At 38.8% G+C, this 10,350-nt stretch overlaps 1 pseudogene; it reads right to left on the bottom strand.

Moving 5' to 3' along the window:
- Positions 1–8,312: 8,312 nt before the first annotated feature.
- LOC123832685 lies at positions 8,313–9,038 on the bottom strand (annotated as a pseudogene).
- Positions 9,039–10,350: the final 1,312 nt, after the last annotated feature.

Raw genomic sequence — 10,350 nt, 5'->3', positions numbered from 1 at the left:
TCATCCTTTCTTTCTTCTTTAAAATTTGGCTCCAGGTGTTTAAGGAAATCGCCATCAATTGACTAGCTCACAACTAAACAAAAGGGACAGAGAAACCTCATATATCATGCATGGCAAAGAATACCATCTTTACAAAAGCATTTCAGAAGAGACACTAAACAAGTAACTACAACCCCACAGTGAGAAACAACTAATGCCTGGAAGGAGGGAGAATCTAAGTTACAAAATGCCCAGTTTTCAACAACAAATTAAAATGCATGCAAAGAAACAAGGGAGAATGGTCCAGATAGGTGGATAAAGAAAATGGGATAATATATTTCACCCGTGAACAATGTGTGGGTTAGGGACACCATATAGCTTTTGATTCCCGCAAAACTTAACTACTAAGAGTCTATTATACTTTTCAACACTATGCATGGACCAGGAGAGCATTATGCTAAGTGAAATAAGCCAGGCAGAGAAAGAAAAATACCATATGATTTCAGTCATATGTGGAACACAATGAGCAAACTGAACTAACAGGTGAAATAGAAACAGACTCATAGATGGAGAACAGGATGACAGCTATGGGCAGGGGGCAGGTAAGGGGTGGAGTAATTAAGCAAAAAGGAAAAGGGACTCATAGACATGGACAACAGTGTGGTGATTGTGGAGGGGGGATATAAAGAGACTAAATGGTAATGAAAAATACATTAAAAAATAAAGAAATAAATGAAATAAAAAGAGCTTATTGCTTGGTTGGAAGCCTTACCGATAACATAAATAGTTGATTAACACTTATTTTGTATGTTATGTGTATTTTATACTGTATTCTCACAAAAAAGTAAACTAGAGAAAAGAAAATGTTATTAAGGAAGGCATAAGGAAGAGAAAACAAATTTATAGTATTGGACTGTATCTATTCATACCCTAAGTTTACATTGTCTGGTTTTAGACTAAGAGGTTCATCTGCAAGTTTTTTCAAACTGTTAATTAAAAATACCTGCATATAAGTGGACTTGCACAATTCAGACTGGGTACAAACTTCTAGTTACCAGATGAATGAATAAGTTCTGGGGATCTAATATACAGCATGGTGATTATAGTTAACAGGACTGTACTATACAAGTATACTTGAAAGTAACTAAGAGAATAGATCTTAAATGTTCTCACCACAATAAAGAAATGTTAATTATGTGAGGTGATAGAAGTATTAACTAACCTTAATGTGCTAATCATTTTTCAATACATACATATGTATATCAAATCATCACATATATAAACTATAACTCAATAAACCTGGGGGGGAAATAAAGTCATACTAGGGCCCTTAATCCAATATGACTGATGTTCTTCAAAGAAAAGTCTCTGAAGATAATGAGAAGATCATATGATGAGAGATACGAGATTGAAGTGCAGTAGCTGTAAGCCAAGGAATGTCCCAAATTGCTGGCAACTACCAAAACCTAAGGAAGAAGCAAGGAAGTATTTTCCCCTACAGATTTCAGAGGGAACACAGCCCTGCTGACAACTTGATTTAGGAATTGTAGCCTCCAGAACCATGAGATCATACATTTTTGTTGTTTTAAGCCCCTCAGTTTGTGGTACTTTGCTATGATAGCCCAGGGAAGCTAATGCATGCCCCTTGTAGAGAAAAAAGAACATGTTCAAAGGCTTAGAGGCAAGACACAGAAGGGCTCAGTCAGAGAACTTCAAATTGTTCAGTATATTTGAAATTTAGAGAGAGAGAAGTGCAATGCCAAAAAGTGAGGCTGGCTAGATGAACAGTTATGGGCTACATTATTCAGGAGTTTGTAATTAATCTTAAAGATAAATAAAAGACTTGTTGAATAGTTCAAGAAGGGGAATAATATGATCAGATTTGTGTCTTAGAGGAATACTATGACTTTAATAAGAAATGGGTTGGAAGAGAGTATTGTAGGCAGTAGTAAAAGTTTGGAGGCTATAGAATTTGTCTAAGTGAGTATATAAATTAGCTATTGCAGCATAAAAAAAATTCCCCAAACCCAGTGGCTTAAAACAACAATGCTATTTCTTGCAAGTACTTGGATCAGTTGATAGATGACTAATCTAGGCTGGGCAATCTTGGAGTCAGCTGATCTAGAGTGGGTTTGGCTGGCCATGACTCCACACACTGTGTTTTTTTATCCTCCTCCTGATATCAGTGGACAAACTTGAGAACATCTTTCTCATAGAGATGGAAGAGACACAAGAAAGAAAATCAAAATGGACCAATACTCTTTCAGGCCTCTGCTAGCATCATGTCTGCTAACATCCATTGGGCAAAGCATATCATATGGCTGAGTTCAGTTTCAAAGAGCAGGAAAATACATTTAGTCTCTTGATGGGAGAAGTTATAAAGTCACATAACAAAGGCTGTGCATATAGGTAGGAGTGAATAACTGAGGCCATTAATGCAATCCACTTGTCATGTGGGAAACTACCTTAATATTATGGTGGAAAATTAATGTAATGATGGCTTCCAAGTACACTATCAGGCAAGCTATCGCAGAGATCACAGGGAAGACAGACCAACAGACCATATGAAAAAGCTTGATTCACATAGTTCCTCAAATAAACCTTAAAACACACAGCAAATGGCAAGGGGAAAGAGATGAGGTAGATTTACACATTGAATACAGGGTATAAACAAGCAGAAGGACCACACTTCCTGCAGTGTGTGGTGTATATTCTCACTCATTCTCTCTCTCTCTCTCTCTCTTTCTCTCTCTCTCTCTCTCTCTCTCTCTCTCTCTCTCTCTCTCTCTCTCTCTATCTCTCTCTCTCCCCTGCATCAGTCTTTTTTACTAATTGTGTGGTTATGAGCATACAGAAGGTGCCTGAAACCAATGGTACACACTTCCTCTCACAGATGCAGAGACAAGTATTCTTAGCCACAGCTGTAGATTTCAATAATCTGCTTAACAGCTAAGGATTTTATTTGTATTACTTAGGAAGAGGACACATGGGCCAGGATGGATATCATTAATTGATGGTTGAAGCAAGACTTCATAATTATGGAGTGCCTCATAATCCTGATATAAAAATAATATGCCTTTATTTATCATACATGTCATGAGTATTCGTGTTTCCTCTGTCCTTCCATACTTGTGTTCTAGGCTAATAACTTTTTATTACCATGGACTGAATCATGATATCCCCCCAAAATTCACATGCTAAACTCTTAGCCTTCATTGTGACATAGTGCTTTTAGGAGGTAATTAAGGTTCCATGAGGTCATAACAGTGGGGCCCTAAACTGATTAGACTTGTGTCCTTATAAGAGGAAGAGAGAAAGATCTCTCTCTCCATGTGCACACACCAAGGAAAAGCCATGTAAGGATACAATAAAAAGCATCCATCTGAAAGCAAGGAAGAGAGACCTCACCAGAACTCAACTATCCTGGCACCGTGATCTCATACTTCCAGTCTCCATAACTGTGACAAAATTAATTTATTTTGTTTAAGCTATCAAGTTGATGATATTTTGGTATGTCAGCTTGAGCTAAGACACAGATCCATGCCTAACACATCATATGAGTTTCACCCATCCCATTTTTTCTTGTCTTCCATTGAAGAATTGAATATTCTCAAATAAGACAGAAAATACATAGTGTACCAACTCTCTGAGGGATAGTAGTGATGTGAATTAAACTAGAAAGAATGGCAAGGAAGAGAAATGTGAGGATTAATAACTAACATTGCCAGGATTTTTTGACTGAGAAATAAACTAAGATGAGACTGAGGGACAGGAAGGAGTCAATATTCACCTCCACATTCTGATGTGGTTACCTGGGTTCATGGCAATGGCATCTCCAGGAGAAAAAAAAATGCACAGGATGAACAACCATTATGTGGAGGAAGGTAATGAATTAGGTTTTGCACAAGATTGAGTTTAGGCTGGTTGGGAAGATGAGATCTGCAAGGGGAAGCATTGGCTGGTTACTTGGATGTACAGATGTGGAGCTCAATGATCACGTCTGGCAGGAAACATAGGTGTGGATGTCATCAGTAACTAGAAGGTAAACAAGGTCACAGGAGAATGAAGCAGCAAGAAAGGAGGCTCAGGGAAAACACTTCTTAGAGATTTTGGTTTGAAGGACAGCAGAAGAGGAAGAGTCTGAAATGGAGAGGAATAAAGGCAGTCCAAGAACAGAGGGCAAACCTGCAATTTTGGGGTTTGGCAGCCACTGGAATCTCAGATACCAGTCATTTGATGCCAAGAGTTTAAGTATAAGACATATGGATAAGTAGCCACTAGATTTAGCAATAACAAAGTTATTATTGACCTCAGGAAGTTACTTCAGTGGACAGCAAGGAGGGAAGCCAGATATTAATGGGTTGAGGTGAGGGAATGAAGTTACCTCAAAATAACTGGCTGTGATAGGGAAGACAGAGCTTGGTTGGAATAAAAAAAAAAGATACACCAGAGGGATTTGGTTTCATTTTGTTTTAAATAAGAGTTTGTCAATGTTGTTGAGAAGGAGCTAGGACAAAGGGAGAGAGAGGCTAAACATGAAGGCTGTTTGATAGAGCAAGTTTCCTAAGTACATGGAAGCAAGAAAATGGAAGCAGCCTTAGACAGGAAGAGGGGTTTCTTCTCTTGTAAAGAGAGGGAAACACTAGGCAGATGCAGGAAGATTTGTAGGGCTGCTGGCAGGAGGTTGAGGGACTTCCTCTCTGTGGTTTCCATTTTCTTTGTGAAAGAGCAAAAAAGGTCATGTGTTAAAAATGAAGTGGTAGGTTAACGTTTCAGGAAAATGAAGAAAGTTTTCAGGTTTTGTTTCTGCTGTTGTGAAGTTGGGCTGTAGAAGCCAAAATAATTTCCAGACAGACCTAAGGACCCGTTTGAGTCTGAAATCACAAATCAGTAATGGTATAAATCTGTGGGTAATTTTCATAGCTCTCCTTAGCAACCCATGTGGGAGTGTAGAGGAAGAACACAGTTGAGGTGATTGGGGTTGGGAATTGCCTGGCAGAGGGTACAGAAGCACAATGTGTGAGGAAATTCAGGACATGTGCAAGAGAATGGCTGCAGTGATGGATGGTAGTCTCACATAGATTGAACACTAAGACATGAACACAAGAGGGAAGGAAAGTCAAAGAGTCAAAAAGAAACTAAAGGTCTTGAACACTTGAGTGTGAGTGAGTGAGGAAGAGAGAGGAGCAGAAGGTGGTGATCCACGGGGGCATGTCTGGGGTGGAGATTTTAAATATGATGCACTTCTGAGAGATGACTAAGTCCAAAATGAGGCTATAGGAGAGTGTGGCTGAAGTAACGATCCCTGAATGAGAAGTAAAAGGAAGAGTGAGGCAAGGTCTTGGCTCCACTTAAGTTACTCAGAGTGAAGGCCCTCTTATCATTGGAAAGAGGTTCAATGAAGTTCCAGAGAATTTGTTTGAATCCAGACACTCTACTTATCAGCTGTATGACAACAAGCAACCTATTTAACCTCTCTTAGACTCAGTTTCTTCATCTGTAAAATGGAAGAGGGGTATGAATAGCTACCACATAGGGGTGGGATGATGAATGGTACACAATGCACATAGCACAGTGTTCAACATGGTAGCTGCATGATGCATGACTTCCACCTCCCTTTCTAAATGTGGTCCACAGACTTGAGAAAGATGTCCTGGGTGTGGTCTGACTGATTAAGAATGAAGGGGAGCCTTAGCTTCCTATATTGTGGAGATAACATGTTTATGGCACAATCACAGATTGTGCTACCCTTTTAAAGCCTTGCCTCACATTATTGGCTCACATAGAAGTGTGCAATCAACTTGCACCATCAGAACATTTTACTATAAACTGCAGCAATTGAGCCAGGGCAGCTGATAAAAAATAGGTGGCTTAGATAGGTAGATCTATAAATAGGTAGATCTATCTATCTATCTATCTATCTATCTATATATATATATATATATATATAGAGAGAGAGAGAGAGAGAGAGAGAGAATCCTCATGGAAAGAAGGGTTGCTATATTAATCTGCTAGTGCTCCCATAATGAAATACCACATACTGAGTGGCTTAAATAATGGAAATTCATTACATTACAGTTCTGGAGGCTACAAGTCCAAGATCAAAGTTTCAACAGGTTTCATTTCATTCTAAAGCCTGTCTTCTTGGTTTGTAAATGGCTACCTTTTCCTTTGTCTTCCCAAGGTCTTTCCTCTGTGTATATCTGTGTTCTAATTTCTTCATATAAAGACATCAACCAGAGTGAATTAGGACCAACCCTCATCACCTCATTTTAATTTAATTGCCCCATTAAAGACCCTGTTTCCAAATACAGTCAAATTCTGAGGTACTGGGACACAGGACTTCAACATAGAAATTTTGGGAGGGATACATTCAGCCCATTTCAGTTGAAAATAAGAATTCCATTTTCCAAAGACTGTAGGTTTATCAAGGTTTCTGCTCATATCTTAGGACACATTAAAAACACACAAAAGTGAAAAATGTTGAGAGACAATACAAAGTTTCAGTAATATATAATATAATAATATCATATTCATACCATGGGGGAAAAACTGAAGAATTAGTCACTGATCAAAGAAATAAATAATGCATCCTTTTCTCTAAAGATAAAATGTATAAACTTGATTCTAAGAAATAAGACAAACAATTGGATGTGGGTAGGTAGTCTTTTTCTATATTTATAAGGGATGAGCTGGTGTTTGAATGTGTATTTATTTTTGGAAACATGGACATCAATATTTCTCTGGAGTTTGAGCTATGGGAAGCAGCAATGGTGGTGCTGCTGACCTGCAGCTAGGTCCTTGGAACTGCAGTTTAAAATGTAAGGCAGATTTTACTAAGTCATCTGAGTTCTCTCATCCAATCCTTCTTTGAAGGTCACATGATTTCAAGATGATCACAGATGTCTGGGAAGGAGACCAACATTTCTTGAATATCAACTACTGTCAGGGTTTGTAATAGGTGGTGTGCATTCATTAATGTAATACAATACTCACATCAAGATTAAAAAAGTATCTTTTCTCATCCTTCATTCTAGAGATGAGTACGTTGAAGATTAGAAAAACCAAGTACCCCACCTAAAGTCTCATGGTGGTAGTAACAGAAGTAGTATTTGAATTTAGATTGGTCCAAAAACAAAACATTAGTATGTTTGATTATTCAAAACAATAGGTCTAAACCAGTATTTACAATACGGTGGCTCCTAGCCACAAGTGGCTTTTTACATTTAAATTAATTAAATTTAAATAAAATTTAAAATTTAATGTCCCCATAGCACTCACCATAGTGCTCAGCCACAGGTGGCTTTTGGCTTCCATAGTAGACACCACAGATGTAGAACACATTTTTTTATCACTGCGATTTTTTCTTTTTTATTTCCTTTTTAAGCATATGACAAAGACTCAATTTACTAGCTTTTCTTTTTTATTTAATCTTTATTGTATTTTTTTCCATTTAGCCCTCTTATATTCCTCTCCCCCCCACCCCCAGCAATTCCTGCACTGTTGTCCAAGTCCACAAGTCCTTTTTCCTTTTTGCTCAATCCTCACACTTAAGATTAACATTATAGCTCTGGTTGGTGTGGCTCAGTGGATTGAATGCTGGCCTGAGAACCAAAGAGTTGCCAGTTGGATTCCCAGTCAGGGCACATACATGGGTTGCAGGCCAGGTCCCTGGTAGGGGACATGTGAGAGACAACCACACATTGATGTTTCTCTCCCTTTCTCTCTCCTTCTCCTCTCTAAAAAATAAATAAATAAAAAATCTTAAAAAAGGAAGAAAAAAGGATTAACATTACATATTCAAACAATTGTCAAAATTTACTCAGTAGCCAGCACTCATGCACAACTAGAAAACATTCTCAATTTATATTAATCCAGAAAGGTATTACCATTGACACATTAATAAATCTCACTACTAAATACTGCAAAAAATTTTAAATTATTTTTATTGAAGATTCATCCCGGCAATGTTAACTTCACAGCAGGCTGACACTATTTGGTTCACGTTTCAAACACAATGGAAAAGCAGGTCCATGTTGTTGTTAGTGTATGGAAGTCATGGACACCTTGGACTACATTTAATAAAAAACAAAGTGCATACAGAGACTAGCAACAATTTTAAAGACCAAAACAAAAAAGGTCCCATCATGTGGTCCCAAGAAAAAAAGGAAAATTTATTACAAACAGGGCTTTAGTGAGCTGTATATAAATACTTTAGATTAGGTACAGTTATAATGAAAGTTGAGTTCATTTGATATCTTCAAAAAATGTTCCTATTAATCCTGAAATGATGCTTGTTACATTAATCATTCCTGTTACTTGTGTATGTTGAATTACATGTTATGTGAGCATAGCAGCTGCTCCTTACCATTTATCATTGAACACTTTAACTGGCCATCTTCTTCAACTTCTATTCTTTCTTGACCATTCTCACTAATTCTCTTTGTAGTGATTTCTCTGCCATTAACTATTTTGATAGAAGTTGAAATGAATTTAAATTTACCCATCCCACTACTACCAATTGCAGTGAAAGAGAATGAAGTGAGGCCCAGATGGTCTAATGACCTGAAGGAAGTAAATCCTGTATCAAAAGAAGAAAACGCTCCTCCAAAAGATGTAAATCACTGAAGGCAGAGAAAAAGGAGCCTGTGCCAAAGCTTCAGCTCCCACGGGGGACTCCTCTGTTTCCTAAAGAAGTTGTCAAATGGGTCTTTGAGAAAGTCTAATGAAAACAGGTCCCTTCCACCAAACAATTCCCTGAACATATCATCTGGGTTCTGGAATGTGAAGCCAAATTCAAACAGTATGTCAAAATGACTTCCACCTCCACCTCCACCATTTAATCCTTGTTTGCTGTATTTGTCATAAATGTCCCATTTTTTTTTTAGCATCAGATAGCACCTCATATGCCTCGGCTACTGTTGAATTTTCTCTCTGCTTCTACTTTTTTCTCTGCATTTTTACCTGGATGACACTTCAGTGACAGTTTCTGGTATGCTTTTTTAATATCCTCAGTTGAGGCAGGTCTGCACGCCTAGAACTTCATAGTAAACCACCATGTTTTAACAGACTGTTGGAAGGACTGAAAGGACACAGGAGCCAGTGGTGCGGTGGCATGATGGGGCACAGCCCCATGTCCCAGGCTCCTACACTGCAGGAGCTCCTTGTGCTTTCCTTTCTCCTTTCTCCAACAACCTGTCATTGAAATTTTTTTTGGACACTGCTGGTCTAGAACTAACAGGCCTTGACATAATTTAATTGCATAATTGTTTCTCTGAACCTTTCATTGACTATATGTTGTACAGCAACTAATAAAACCAGAAACAAATAAAAATGTAGATACAGAGCAACAAATTTGATCACTGTGTTTTAAAATCTTTTTTTAAAATGGATGTTATTTATTTATTTTTAGAGAGAGGGGAAGGGAGGGAGAAAGACTGGGAGAGAAACATCAATGTGTGGTTGTCTCTAGAGCACCCCCTACTGGGGACCTGGCCTGAAACCCAAGCATGTGTCATGACTGGGAATCAAACTGGGACCCTTTGGTTCACAGGCCAGCACTCTATCCACTGAGCCACGCAAGCCAGAGGTATTTCCTTTTTAAAAGGCATTCTGGTTGTGACCCATTAAATTCACTTTGGGATCCATGAATGGTCTGCAACCCACATGTGGTAGAATTCTGGAGAGTGGGTTACAAAAGATATGGATGGCAACATTAGACTACTGAGGCTCTTCCAGGACAAGCCTTCCACAGTTCCCACAACTATCCATTTTTCAGGCCAACAAAATCAGCTATGCAGTGAACCAAAACTATCATGGCAATCTGCTTCTTCCTCTCTTCTTCATCAGAATAGGGATGTAAATGCAGCACATAATTGAAGCAGCCAGAATGTGGAATCTGTCTTTCAGACAGAATCTGTACCAGTCTCTTCAAGAAGCTTCTTGTCCCAAAAGTGGTTTGTACGCATATCTCACCCAAGCTACAGAAAAGCTGACCCCTTCCCTTACCCCAACAGCTACTCAGACAAGAATTCCCTTATTGCTTTATTGAGCCAGCCCTTCCACAGGATGTGGAGGAATTAAGGATGACTCAGAGAAGTTAAACCTCAGCTCTGAATCAGAGGACACGTCTCCTCATAAGCCACCCTTTGTGTTTTCCCCACATTCCCAAGTTCACCCAGCTTCTCACCACTGTGGACTGTCATCTACTTTACCATATGCCCAACTACCCATTGCCATTGGGTTGACTTGCCTACCTGGGTATTATTGGGGCTCTTTCCCAGACTGCTGGAGATGAGACCCTACAGTAAAGAGCCACGGCCTTGCCAGAGTGGCAGGTCAAGTCTCCAACTCTGATATTTCTGCAGAGTT

The sequence above is a fragment of the Phyllostomus hastatus genome, unplaced genomic scaffold (genome assembly GCF_019186645.2).
Source record: "Phyllostomus hastatus isolate PE091 unplaced genomic scaffold, TTU_PhHast_1.1 phas_scaffold_200, whole genome shotgun sequence".
In the NCBI taxonomy this organism is placed as follows: Eukaryota; Metazoa; Chordata; class Mammalia; order Chiroptera; family Phyllostomidae; genus Phyllostomus; species Phyllostomus hastatus.
The sequence above is the reverse complement of the archived record's forward strand: the minus strand, read 5'-3'. Positions and strand labels throughout refer to the sequence as shown.